Source organism: Lathyrus oleraceus, chromosome 1 (genome assembly GCF_024323335.1).
Source record: "Lathyrus oleraceus cultivar Zhongwan6 chromosome 1, CAAS_Psat_ZW6_1.0, whole genome shotgun sequence".
Taxonomy (NCBI): Eukaryota; Viridiplantae; Streptophyta; class Magnoliopsida; order Fabales; family Fabaceae; genus Lathyrus; species Lathyrus oleraceus.
This window is the reverse complement of record NC_066579.1, coordinates 312,503,635-312,518,403: the sequence shown is the minus strand read 5'-3', so window position 1 is coordinate 312,518,403 and position 14,769 is coordinate 312,503,635. Positions and strand designations below refer to the sequence as shown.

Below are 14,769 nucleotides of genomic sequence, written 5' to 3'. Positions count from 1 at the left end.
AAATATCGATAAAACCCAAGGGGAAAAGAAAAAGGGTAAGGAGGTCGATTATGCAAGGGGAAGATATTGACACCCTCACATCTGTTGTACTCAACAGGAACTATTTTGATTGTTCTTTATGTGAATGAGTGTTATTATCTAAATGTGACTTGCGATTGATTTTAATAAAGGGGGAAATAATTTATTAATTAATGTGTTCGCCAAGGATTCGAACCCTTGTGCCTACGTATTCTCATAGTGCAATGAGAAAATCAGATCTCCGTAGTTCGTGGTAGAAAACTAAAAATTTGTTGGTTATTTTTTTTTAATGATGTTATAATCGTATCCTAGAAGTGTTTCAGTGTTAGCTGATTTTGATCCTCCTTCGGATGCTCTAAGCTTTTAGTCTGACTGCTAAGGAATGAATTATAACAATTTTTATGAAAATTATTGTTGTTAATTGGAAAGGTTTGTGATTGAATTGAATTGAAATAGTTTGTGAAATGGTGAAGGTGTTGTTTAATGTGGTGAAAATATTGTTTGGACCAAGAGTGTATTGTAATAACCCATAGAATGGTGTATCTGAACCAAAGAGTATGGAGTTTAACCAATAGATGGTGATTAGCCAATGAGTTGTATGGTTTTACCTAGATCCAGGGATCAAGACCTACAAGAAAAGGGTATTTTCCTAAGCATGAAGCTTACAAGACATGAATGATTTGCCTAAGCACGAAGCTTACATGACATGAATGATTTGCCTAAGCACGCAGCTTACAGGGAATGAATGATTTTCCTAAGCATGGAGCTTACAAGGAAATGCATGAAAAAGGTTTTCCAGAGCACGAAGCTCACAGGGCAATGCGTGTAAAGGTTTTCCTGGGCACGAAGCTCACAGGGAAATGCATGAAAAGGTTTGCCTGAGCACGAAGCTCACAGGGCAATGCATAAGCTTTTCTTGAGCATGAAGCTCAAAGGGTAATCCATGAACATGTTTTCCTGAGCACGGAGCTCAAAGGGAAATGCATGAAAAGGTTTTAACCATGAGAAGGTGATTAACCTAAAGAGAGGGGTATGGTTCAAAGATGGATGCTTAACCATGAGAAGGTGATTAACCCATATAGGAGGTGATTAACCTCAAGAGTGTATGGGTATTCAAAGAGAATAGTGTTTGCTTCAAAGAGAGAGGTATAGTTAATGTTGATTGTTGAGGTGTCATCTGCGGGGAAGAAAGTTTGAAAATTGTTTGATTTGAATTGCACTAAAGTCTATGAACAGAGGCGAATATTTTGAATAATTAGGGCATACGTCCCGTATTCAAAGATACTCATAACAAGGATAGGAAAATCCCTCTCATTCTTCTCCATTGCTTAAGGCTCGTGGCGCACAATTCACATCATAACTAACAGGTGTTTTGAAAGAGAATAGTCTTTTTGTTTGTTTTGAAAAGGTTGAGGTAATGTGATTGAATGGATGAAACTTAACAATGATCAAGGTCTTGATGTCCCACTATCTTCAGAGTCTTGAATGTGAAGTGTTGACTATTGGCTTGAAGGCATGACCACTCAATTCAATCAAATGATCAAGGGACTTATGATCACTCAATTGAATGCGAGTCTTAAGGGGAATCATGTAATTGTTCATGAAAATCTAGGACAAGACTAGTCATGAGGCAAGTAATTAATTGATCAAAGGTAAATTTGATCAACTAATTAATCTAGGACATGATCATATTAAGAATTATTCATTAAGCACGTGGAATTAAGAGAAAGAAACAAGGCATTAAAAGTTCAGGTTAATCAATGTTAATCCTAATCTTTAACCAATCATGAAATTAAACTAAAAATTCTAATCAATTAATCAAAATTAATAGCTAATCGTAATTAAAATCTAATCTAAAAAAATTGTATTGTTTTTATAGTGCATTTTTAAGTATTTATATGTGTAGGAAAAATATTTAAAAAGGAAAAGAATGAACAAATGATTAATAAATAAAATTCCACTTCTGCATGGGGATATGCATCTGGATCAGGGAATATGTCCAACAAAAAGGGCGATATGCCCATGTAGTGAAGAGGCCCAAAGTTCCTTTTTTGTTGAATTCAGAGAAGATGTGGGGTGAGCAAAGGCATGATACGTGCAGTAAAGCCCTATGGGATTAGCATAAGAGATCCAATCGTGTTTGATCCTCACGGGAGGGGGTGTGTATAAGCAACTATAAGGAATAATGAAGCAAAATTCCTTGGGCTTGGACTTGTAAGGCCCAATGTGAAGGGCCAACAAAATTGAGAGGAGTCAGAAGCAATTCATTTCCATATCACTTCATCAGGCGTCCCCTCGCTCTCTCACATATCAACCCTTGTCAAAAATCGCTCCGCCGCACCGGAGACGGTGGAGCAACCCAGAACCTCACGTTAATTCCACGATTAGAACCCTCTCACTCTCCTCTCTCTAATTCTCAAATCCATTTCATCAAATTTTCAATGAATTCATCAAACCGAACCCCAAACTTCAAGAACCCTAACTTATTCAAACAGAAATTAAATGCAATTAGAGGGGAACCAAGTCACTCAACCTATTCCCCTCAGTCTGGTCTTCATTCTAGTATCACGATTAAAGCAAAACAAAGGAGGAAATGGAAATAGTCACCAACCTACAAGGCTGAGGTTAGCCTTGGAAGTTATTGAAGATAAAGATGGAAATGCTACTGAAGATGGAAGACTTGAGATATATCAAGTAATAATTCGAATCTTCAACTTTTTCCTGCATTAATTTCTTCTCCTTCCTCTTCTTGAATCTAGTCTGTAGGAACTGAAATTGTGTTGTTATTGTTGATTGAAATGAGTAGTGTGTGGAGTGTGTAGAGAGAGAGGGTAATGCTCTAGTTGTAGAAAGCTTCAAGGTGAAGTTTGCACAACCATGGAGGATGAGAGAGCTCTGAGTGTGGTAAGGGAGAAAGATTGAATTGCAGAGAGAGAGAGTGATGGGAGTGAAAATTTGCAGAGTGAAAATTTCCTGCATGATTACAGAGTGAGTGTGATTATATAGAGATTGAGGTGGATGAGATTGTAACTGAATTCGGGCAGAGATTAGGGAAAAGTAATTACAGTTAGGGCATGGGTTAGTGTTAATTGATCTTATGATCAAAATTGTTAGAATGTTAACTCTGTTAATTAGTTAGTTTGAATCAGTTAGAAGTTAGAAACTATGTTAGTAAGTTAGATTGGATTAGAAGTTTGGACTGTGAGGAAATGAACTAGTGTGTTAGTTATGTGTTAGTATTAGTTTGAATTGTTAACTGGTAGTTAGTGAATGAGTTCGATTCAAACTGATATTTAGATTAGTTAATATTCTAGGGAGTTAGTTAAGAATGGTTAATGAATGTGACAGATAAACTGTTAGTGAATGTTATAATGTGTTAGAAATTCATAACCATGCTTTAGGAGCTAGTTAGTTTGGTGTCAATTAGTCAATTAGGATTTTTATTGCTACCTAGTTAGCATTGGTAGTTGGAGATTTTAATGAATAGGTAGGACATCACAGTTAGAAGTTTTGGAATTGTGTTATTGATGGCAAGTGATAACTAGAATGGCTTAATTGTTAAAAGAATCAATTAATAGTATGCTTTGAACTAAACTGTTGGATAGCTAAATTATGCTTATGAAATTTAAACTGCTATGGGATGTTTGGACTAAGAACTGTTAGTGAGGTTTTAGCAGGCTGTTTGTATGTTAGTATTGGTTAGAAGTTAGCTTAATCATTGGTTAATAAAAATCAGTTAGCATGATTAGGTTAGAGGGGCTGGTTAGAATGTGTTTCAAAATGGAAATGTTGATTAGTTAGTTAGTGAAATGTTAGTTGATTATTATGGAGAATAAGTTAACTGCCAAAGGTTTAGAAGTGATGTTAATGGCCTGTCGATGTCAATTGAATTACTATGTTCATGAAATTGAGTTAGTGTCATGAGATAGGATGTTAGTCTATTAGGATCTTTGTTCAAATAGAAGCCATGTTTGTGATGCTGGAACCAAAAATTATGACAAGGTTAGTGTATTGCAAACATGGTTATGCTACTAATTGTTGAATGTTTATTTGTACATGGTTGAATTTTGTACATTGCATGTGTTTATGTGTATGTTTGTATGTTGGATGTATTGAATCAAGGTGAATTAATTTCATCATTTTGCTATGTCTTGTGAAGTGTAAAAGTTAGAGTTTATAATGTGAATTGTATGACATGTTAAAGTTTGGTTTTGCAGGGCTGGTGTACCTATGATGGACTGACCTTGGCTTGGCATGAAAATGTCATCATCAAGAATGGCATGGCACACAAAGTTGATAAATGTATGGGAAAGAAAATATTTTGGAATGCATCAAAAGCATGTAGAAATGGAATGTCTTGAGGATGAAGATAAAAGTAGGCTAGGGTTAGTTTGACTTTGGTCAACTGTTGACCAAAAAGTCAGCAGTTGACCAAAAATCAACTCTAGGTCAAATGTGTATAATTTTGTGTAGAATCTTGATTTTAACTCTTTTGTAGTGAAACTTTGATATTTGTAATGAAAAAAGATCCTTTGGAATGTAATGTGTGTCTTGTATTCCTAAGTTAAGTATTTCCCTCCAAATCTGAATTTGAAATGCCCTTGAATGCTTAGATTTGAACTTGAATTTTGAATAAATTTGAATTGCAATGTCTGGAATCAAATAGAACAAAAGCCAATGTTAATCAGTCAGTAAGACCTCATAAGAAATTGGTCAATAAAAAGTCATCCTTTCATGGTTGACTTTGGTTGACCAAAGTCAAACTTGAAAAGTGATGTCCAGATCCCAATGCCGTGATGTAGTCAACATGATCCTAAATGTCTAGTCCAATATTCGGGTTTCTAAAAGACTTAAATCAAGAAAAAATATCACCCAAAAGCTTGTTGTGCCCAAATAATCCAGATGAAGCATAATGAACACCAGCTTGCAAACCACAATTCAATGCCTTGTATCTTAAATAAGAAAAACCTTTGAATCAATGATGCCATTTGGAAAAATATAGTTGTAAATGAATCATCTAAATGACTAGAGCATGAATATGCAGATCAACAATAGACGAGCCAATGGGGAAAAGTAGGGAAAGTTTAGGGGTATGACAGTTCCCCCTATTTAATCATCTTAAACCGTAATGTAAGAATGGTGATAGCTTTTTAGGCATTCAAGGTAGAAGAGAATTAAATATAAAATATCCAAAATTTTGTTCTTTGATAATGGAGTGGGTGTAATATAAGGAAGATAAATGTAATGTAGGGACAATGTTTGTTGGGGATGTGGAATGGAAGATATGCTTCTTTGGGTTTATCTACTAGGGACTGACTGAAATTCTCTGTCGAGGAAATAGATCAGTCGCAAGAGAGATGTTTATTATGCATGATGTATGTGGTGCATATGCTTGATTCATGAGGCATGAGATTATGCGTGTTATGCAACAATGTGGGTTATCTTTGTAGGCGAAATAACTAGTGTCTACAAGGAAGAAACTCTTTTGTGTAGTGGTAGACTTTTGATTCTCCGACCTTTGATAACTAAACTAGAGAGTTCATATAAAAGGAGAGGACCTCAAGTTACCATAACTGTTGGGGATTATATCCTAATTCTTCCTAGGAAAGGGGGTGGCTTATGATCCTATCGGACAGTCATTGAGATGCTTTCATATATTAAGTGCTAATTATAGACTATCGAACTCCCTTAAGAACTTTCCAAGTAAACAAGGTAATGCAGATGTTTTTCCTTTTTAGTTTTTTATTATTCTCGGTGTTTTTGCAACATTATATATAAAAAATAATCAATATTTGCAAACAAAATACAAGAAGAGAAAATTGATAAAAGAAAAGAAGTTAGTAAGAGGAAGAGGATTTTTATTGGATGTTAAAGAAAATTTGTACATAAGATGTGAGTATAAAGGTGCAAAATCCTAGAAGAGGAAATTATAAAAAATTGAAAAATAAAAGTAAATGGCAATGGAAAATGTATATGGAATTACATTGATTACAACACATGTTGCTACCCACTGTAAGATCTGAATCTCAATACTTTGCTTCAGTTGACAATGACCGGATCGATCCTTTGCCGTCTAATGTGGTGAAGTAAACTCAAGTATTGTAGTCAAATGCCTTTATCCCTAACTTTTTCCTGGACATTTTTCTCACTTTTTTTTCGTCCACCGAGATACCCATTTTTGCCTAAGTCGCATTTTCAGGTTTTCAACTTAGCGGGCTCATATATGATTCTTTTATTCGTCCCTAGTTTTTGTCTGGGAATTTCTTTTTTGGCCCACCAGGATACCCATTTTAGACTAGGTTGTCCTTTTGGATGTCAACCTAGAGGGATTTTTGTTCATTTCTTTTTAGGCATAATATTTTTTGACTGCGTCAAAGTTCACGGGCAGTTTGAACTCCTCCATATCCATGGTGGTGAGGATCATGGCTCTTCTTAAGAAGGCCTTCTTTACGATTAAGGGTCCTTCATAGTTAAGAGTCCACTTGCCTCATGGATCCGAGTGTATTGGAGAGTATTTCTTGAGCACCGGGTCACCTTCTTGGAGTATTTCTTAATCATTAATAAATGGAGGTGAAAACTTCACACACTTTAATCTTACATACATATTTCTATATTCCTTGTTGCTTTCAATATTGCACTCACCAGTAATGTTCACAATGAATTCCTTGACCAACTTTTCATAGCAAATACCAATATCAGTTACAGTCTTTATTACCCATCAACTTTCAGTAACTTCATAATCTCTTTACAATCAAGAGCTTATTTTCCTAGCTCTCTTTCACAAGCATTCCTCTTTTGGAACATATACGTTCACTTCTGAACGCTTGTTTTAGCATGAAATGAAACATTATCCATGGGAGCAGAGGGTACATTCACATGAACTCTCTTCCCATCAACCTTTCTCCTTACAGTGTGCATAATATCCAGGACATCTTCTTCATCATCTGTCTTAGAGTCACTTATTTGAACAAGCTTTCTCTCCAGGTATTTCTTCTCATCACTTTTCTCTTCAACCTTTCTCTTCTTTCTAATTGACTTCTCTTGTGCAATTTTATCATTCACAGCTTTAGTATCCTTCATGGAGAATTTGGGGGTTACATTTTTCTTCTTATTTTTCTCTTTTACCATATCAGTAACATACCTAGTTATACTCTTCATCACAGTAATAACATGTTCTTTCATCAATTCCAGTCTCTCGATCCACTTCTACCACTTCTTTATCCTTTTCTTTAGTATCCTTGTCTTGAGACTTAGTTACATTCTCAATTATTATCTTCATTATGTTGGAAATAGGAATGTCATCATCCTCATCAACTTCCACATTCTTTTTATCTTGAACCTCCGGCTCTACATTTTGAGGGTCTCCATCCCTCAACTCTTCAATAGAGTCATCATCTTCATCTAAGATGTCGATCAAATATGTTTCAAATAAATGTACGTTAATAGTTGGTTCAGTAGTGGTTTTAGTAGAGGGTTCAACATATGGTTTACCAGATGGTTCAACATGTGGATCAATAGTAGTTTCAGCATAATCCATAATATTTTTAATAGGGGTGGTATCAACATCATTAGCCATTGAATCAACAGGCTTATCAAAATGAGCATTCACAGATGTGTCTTTGTCAAAGGGACTTACCTTTTCAAATGTTTTTGTCTTCTTCGAGTCAATATTCTTAGATCTTTTTGTTCAAAGACCAACTGGAATAACCAACTGAGGAGGAACATCGTTGTATACCACATCTTGTTCATCAAGCTTGCTGCTTGACTCAGAAGCTCTAGATTTTGTTGTTGTTGCTTTCTCCCTCATCTTAAATCCAAGTATTTTGACCCCATATGCATTAGTAATGGTTCTATGTTCAGAGGTCTTAGTGTTTTCATATTTATGACTCATTTTTGTACAAGGTTGAAAGACTTGAGAGAGGAGTAGACGAAAAGTGTTGTTAGAACAATAGAGGGAGAGGATGATCTTCATGTATGTAAAAGTGGAATAGTTATGAGTATAATTTGAAATAGGATGGGTGTGCCTTATTTCTCGTGCAACAACGATCATATGAGAGAGAAACTTTCCTTTTATTCTTGCACGCCTTCCTTGCATTAATTTTTGTAAGTTTTAACACATGAAAATACCAAGAGCATTCCTTAGATTTCCAAACTGAACATCATCTAAAGCTTTAGTGAATATGTTTCCTAGTTGCTTTTTAGCTTCTACATGCTCAAGGTTTACAATTTTATCTTCCATAAGTTCCCTGATGAAATGATGACGAATGTCAATGTGCTTGGTTTGACTGTGTTGAACATGATTCTTTGAAATAATAAAAACACTTAAATTTTTGTAGTATAATGTCATGACATCTTGTTCGGCATTGTACTCCTCCAACATTTATTTCATCCATACCCATTTTGTGAAACAACTCCTTGCAACAGTGTACTCAGCTTCTATAGTAGAAAGAGAGGCACAATTCTACTTCTTGCTAATTTTGTGGTAATTTCTTTGCACCCACTAATATCTTACTCTTTTGGCAGTAGGTTGATCAATCATTGTTTGTGAGATAATCAGGCCCTTAATTCTTTATTTAGTAGATATGCTAAGTGTAACACCCCAATAAAAATAAGATAATTATTTGATTTAAATTAATATTATATTTATTAATTTAATTAAATAATTGGAATTATTGGATTATTATTATTATTTTGGAATAATAATATAAATTGGAAAATATATATAAGTTGGAAATAAGGAAAAGAATCCCATTTGGTAAAAAGAGTTTTACGTGAAACAGAGAAGCGGCTGAAAAGTGGAAAGTGGAGAAAGGGCAAAGAGGAAGAGCAAGGGCAAAAGTTGGAGAAGAGAAAAGCTTGAAGCTCAAAGATTTGCCGGATTAATCAGGTAAGGGGGGTTTATCGTCGTTTAATGGGTATTATGGGTTAGCATGTAATGGGTAGTGATAAACCGTTGAATTGACCCTAATTGGGATTGTGAATGCTGAAAATTATGTTGGATAAACTGTGTTAAAAACTGTAATTGAATCGATAGTCGTGTGAGTCGTAAATTGCTGGACGTATAGCTTGTTACAGAATTGGAATCGGAGGTCCGGAAGTCCTCCAACGGCGGAAAATGCGGAGAATTCTGCATTCTGCCTTGTGTTAGCGCAGGAACAGCTTTCTGTCTTGCGTTAACCGGTTAACCCAGGGTGTTAACCGGTTAACACTGTTATGTATTCTGAATAATTGTTGTTTTGTCTGCGTTAACCGGTTAACCCAGGGTGTTAACCGGTTAACACTGTTGCGTTTTGCCAGAAAGTGTGTTTGTGCTGCGTTAACTGGTTAACCCAGGGCGTTAACCGGTTAACACTGTTGCAGAGTGGAAAAATTGTTAATTAAAATGTTGTGTGCCTAATTGATGGTTGCCTATATCGGTGTGTGATATAGTAGGGATTATTTCCCGCTGTTTTGAGCAGTATAGGTATTAGTAGAGTGTGCTAATACTGTGTTTAATTATTTGACATGATATGATGTGTTGATACATGTGTTGATACTGTATGATGGTATGCATAACGTTGTGAATGTGTATGTTATGCATGTGTTGTGAATGGACTGTTTTGTGGCTTAGAGAGTGAGCATCGGTCCATTGTGGATTATTGTTGTGATGTTGCATTGCTAGGTGATTAGCGTGCATAATGTGGCCTTTATGGTGGTAGCTAATTCCCATGGTGAGGAATTAGTGATGTTAGTCATTTTGGACTGTTTTTGATGTTTGTATGCTAGGTGAATTAGCGTGCATAGCATGGCCCTTGGGGTGGTAGCTAATTCCCATGGTGAGGAATTAGTGATGTGAGTCACTAGGTCTCAAATGAGTGGGACTAGTGAGCTTGGTAGCCGTACCTGGATTTGGTCGGTGAAGTTGAACTATATGTTCACGAATAGTCGGTACCGCATGCATGGAGTCTCATTGCATAATATATGTGTAGTGTATAATATGAATGGATGTATTCCAATGTTATACGTGTGTTGTGTTGGCATTGAGCATGAGTATGAATTGTGTTGATATTGAGTATGATGTTTGAGTGGATGTGCCGTTACTGAATGTGTGATACGATTAGGGTGATTCATGTGTTAAATTACTTAACATGACATTATATTCTATAATGCTTATTATATCGATTGAGGAACTCACCCTTACAACTATTTTTCAGGTAACGAGCAGTGATTGAGTAGAAGCTAATGCTTGGAGTCTAGTGTAGTCTCCTTAAGTGGGTCATGCTCTGATAGATGTAACATCGGGAGGGAACATTTTAATTGTGTTGTTGATGTTTGCTGAACCAGTTTACATGTAGTATGTTACATGTTTTGAATGATCGATTTGATCTCTATCCGCTGCGTATTGTGCAATACTTTATGTTTTGAGTTAAATAATGAGCATGACTAAATAGTATGACGAATGGTGCGAAATAAATGTGTGACACCCTTAACTGCATGATTACTCTGATTTATATGTTGTTATTTTAATTAAATATTTGGGGTATTTTAGAAGGGTGTTACACTAAGGATGATTCATTGGCAAGTTATGAACCTTTGTCATGCCAAAAGTAGTCAGAAACGTAGTTGATATTTTAAATAGTTTGTATTTTTTATGGAATAAGCTTAGCTGTAGGATTTAGTTTAGGGGAGGAAACACTGGTAATTAAGGCTATCTAACGTAGGACTAGTGCATTTACTAATGCATGTGAGAGAAAAAAAGAATTGAAAATGCTAAAAAGCATGATGAAATAAGTTCATGTGCCCGAAACTAGAGGAACAATGGGTATTCCATGCTGAGTAATAGGTTGAACTCATTGTAAGTGAGATCCTGTCAGGTAAAAAGGTGGAGTACCTAGCAAAATAAACTTAGAAAAGTAGTGCAATTATAATCCTTAAAAAAGTCCAAAAGAATAAAAATCATGTGAAATAAAAATCTAGTAATCCCCCCTTCTTAAACTAAAAGTAAAGTCTTGAACCATAGGAGAAAACAACCAAATGAGGATTTAGACTAACTATCTTTAATGAAGACTTCTGACATGACATTCGATGTCATGGGTTACAAACACACACTAGATATAATTGAATCTAACCTAAAATACCGAATTGTGCTAATGTTTGAATAAAGTCCACTGTAAGAATTTAGAGTTAATGGAAATGTACAACTAATACTTAGATTTTATTTGTTATTTATCCCCCACCTATTTGTCGCATCACCTGAGGACAAGTAATGATTCAAGTTTTGAGGTGTGATAGCTCATTATTTGTGAGATAATCAGGCCTTTAATTTTTTGTTTTAGTAGATATGCTAGGATGATTATAAATATGTAGTTAGGTTTTAGTTCTTTTAACTTAGTTTGTAGTGGATCACACTAGGTACTCCAACCGCGGTGAAATGTCAATAAACCCACTTTTCACCATGGTTGGAAGTTTCAACCATGGTGAAAAGTAAGTCAACCTAATTTTTTATTTTTACCATATGTTTTAGCTTACTACATTGAGAACTTCCATCATAAAATAAAATATTAAATATTTTTAATATACAAACAACAACAACAATAACAACAACAAAAATAATAATATTAGTAATAATAACAACAACAACAATAACAATAACAAAAACAACAAAAACAAAAACAAAAACAACAACGACAACGACAATAACAACGACGACGACAACAACAACAACAATAATACCAACAACAACAACAACAAAAACAACAACACACAACAACAACAACAATATTAACAACAACAACAATAATAACAACAACAACAACAACAACAATAACAACAACAAAAAGAATAACTACTACTACTACAACAACAACAACGACAACAATAACTACTAGAATAATAATAACAACAACAACAATAATAGGCACATAAATTTCCAAAATATTCTCATCATCATTGTTATTAACATCATGACTGAAATCATTATTAGTTATCACTTCAACCTGCTAATTGAGACATGCAATGTCACTGTCATATTTACTCAAGTCCTTATTAGGGTTCTCCTTACTTTCTTCAACATCATCAACAAATTGATTCTCTTTTTTCTCATCTTTCGCATTTCCTTCAACATCATCTGTAACTTACTCTGACACATTTTTATTAGCATCTTCTTCTGATACACTTTGTTCACTTTGAGGAATCTCATCCTCATTGTTACTAATAACTTTACTAACATCTCTACCATTATCTTGATTGGCTTCTAACTCATCATCACTATAAATTTCATCATCTATGATAACCTCTGACATATTCTTGTTGACATCATAGACAACATTTTTACAAATAAAATTTGGGTTAACTTCAACATAGGTTTCACGCATGGATTTATTTGAACCAGTGACATCACTTACATCACATGCGTTTTTAGGGTTTTTATATTTTAGGTTATGTTATCAATCTCTTCATTCACAGTTTTATTTGTTTCAACATTAGGTTTTTACACTACAGGGACATCTTTAGGAGCATAAAGATTAGATCGTTCAGTAGGTTTAGAGTTCTTGCCTTCATCCTTGTTGGGGGTGAACAAATATGAGAGGAACTACTTCCAAGGGAATAACAAAAGGATGGCTATTGGCTTTAGCTTGAGGGCGAGTGGAATCCTTGGTGGCTTTAGTTTTGTTGGTTCTAAGTGTTGGCAGCAACTTTGATAAAACAAAGAGTGTTCACAAGATGTTGCATGTGATGTCTTAACATAAGATATCTTGTACCTGCTGGTGGTTTAAAAACATAATTATGCAGGATTGTTCCAGGATGTCATACACGATGTTATGACATCTGATATTATGTACCTGCTGGATATTTAAAATGGAATTATGCAGGATTGTTCCAGGATGTCAGACCCGATATCATGACATCTGTACGCAGAACATTCAGGGTGAATGTTATGTGTTATGTGATTGCGCTTTTAATGGAAATCTATGTATGATTGAAGATCTAATTTACAAACACATTCAATCATTAATTAGAACCAGATTTACTTATTTTCCAAAGAGATCTAATCAGCTGTCATGAGAAGATTTGAATGGAAAATAGTTTTAGGGTTTTATGATGTCCAAGCCCAGCTGAAAGCTTATATAAAAAGGACATGGAAAACCTGATTTGATACACAACCAATACAGAGCGAAATATTGAGAGAGAATAAGGGTTTGTGTCTTGTGTGGTCGTGTGACTTGTAAGCCATTCAATTCATCCATAGATGATTGAATTGGTATGATTTGTGAGTCGTAATTTGTCACTCTAAGCTTTTAAGCATGAGTGTGTGTCTACTTGATTGAAGCTGTTAAGTAAGATCAAGTGTGTGTCTACTTGATTGAAGTTGTTAAGTAAGATCAAGTGTGTGTCTACTTGATCGAAGCTGCTAAGTAAAATCAAGTGTGTATCTTTGAAGAGTGTCTTCTTTTCATAAGTAATTGTTGTTTAAAATCACTGGTGTGATTGAGGGGGAGTGAGTGGGTTCTCATATCTAAGAGTTCTTAGGTAGAAATCATACGGGTATAGATTAGAAGAAAAAGACTGTAACTTGTGGAGTGTACTGAGAGTCTTTGAACTGATTCTATTTAGTAGATTTCCTTCATGTATTAGTAGCCCCCAGACGTAGGTGAGTTGCACCGAACTGGGTTAACAATTGCTTGTGTCTCTTGCTTTAATATTCTTTATCTTTATCCTGTTTGGATTATTCAGATATTAGTGTCGTGACATTACCTTCGACATCTCATATCTGATACCAGAATTTCAATTGGTATCAGAGCAGGCATCCTGCTCTGGTTCTGGGTGAGATCTAGGGACAATACTTTCTGGTACTATGGAGAGAGATGGAGGATTTGTTCACAGGCCACCAATTTTGGATGGATCTAACTATGACTATTGGAAACCTCGAATGGTAGCTTTCCTAAAACCTCTGGATAATAAGGCTTGGAAGGCTGTGTTAACAGGTTGGGTACATCCAGTAATTACTAAGGAAGGAGAAGCCACCATTGACAAGAAGCCTGAAGAACAATGGTCCAAGGAGGAGGATGATCTAGCCCTTGGAAATTCTAAAGAATTGAATGCCATATTCAATGGAGTAGACAAGAATATCTTCAGGTTGGTAAACGACTGTGAGGTGGCTAAAGATGCTTGGGACATTCTCAAAACCACTCATGAAGGCACCTCTAGAGTTAAGATGTCTAGACTACAACTGCTCACCACCAAGTTTGAAAATTAAAGGATGAAAGAAGGTGAAAATATTCATGAATCTCATATGAGTATCCTTGAAATTGCTAATGCCTCAGGAGCCCTGGGAGAGAAGATGTCAGATGAAAAATTAGTAAGAAAAATACTCAGGTCACTCTCTAAGAGATTTTCTATGAAGGTGACAGCCATAGAAGAGTCTCAAGACATCTCCAACATGAGAGTTGATGAGCTAATTGGTTCCCTCCAAACATTTGAGATGGGAATGAATGATGGATCTGAAAAGAAAACCAAAAGCATAGCCTTCATGTCAAACACAGAGGAGGAAAATAGTCAGGATGTTGATGAAGATCTGGCAAATGATGTAGCAATGCTGGGAAGACAGTTCAACACGTTGTTGAAAAAGATGGATGTAAGATCTAAGGCTAATGTCAAGAACATCTCATCTGACATCAGTAAATCCAACATTGCTGGAAGAAGAACAAGGTCAGATGATAAGCCCAAAGAAGGAAAAGAAGTACAGTGCTATGAATGTGATGGGTATGGACA

General features: G+C 35.4%; 1 long non-coding RNA gene across 1 annotated transcript; it reads left to right on the top strand.

Annotated features, from left to right (window-relative positions):
• Positions 1 to 2,276: 2,276 nt before the first annotated feature.
• On the top strand, positions 2,277 to 4,667 carry LOC127132812 (uncharacterized). Its single transcript, XR_007806855.1, has 2 exons — positions 2,277 to 2,712; positions 4,236 to 4,667. It is a non-coding gene; the product is annotated as an uncharacterized LOC127132812 (long non-coding RNA).
• The last annotated feature ends 10,102 nt before the right edge of the window (positions 4,668 to 14,769 follow it).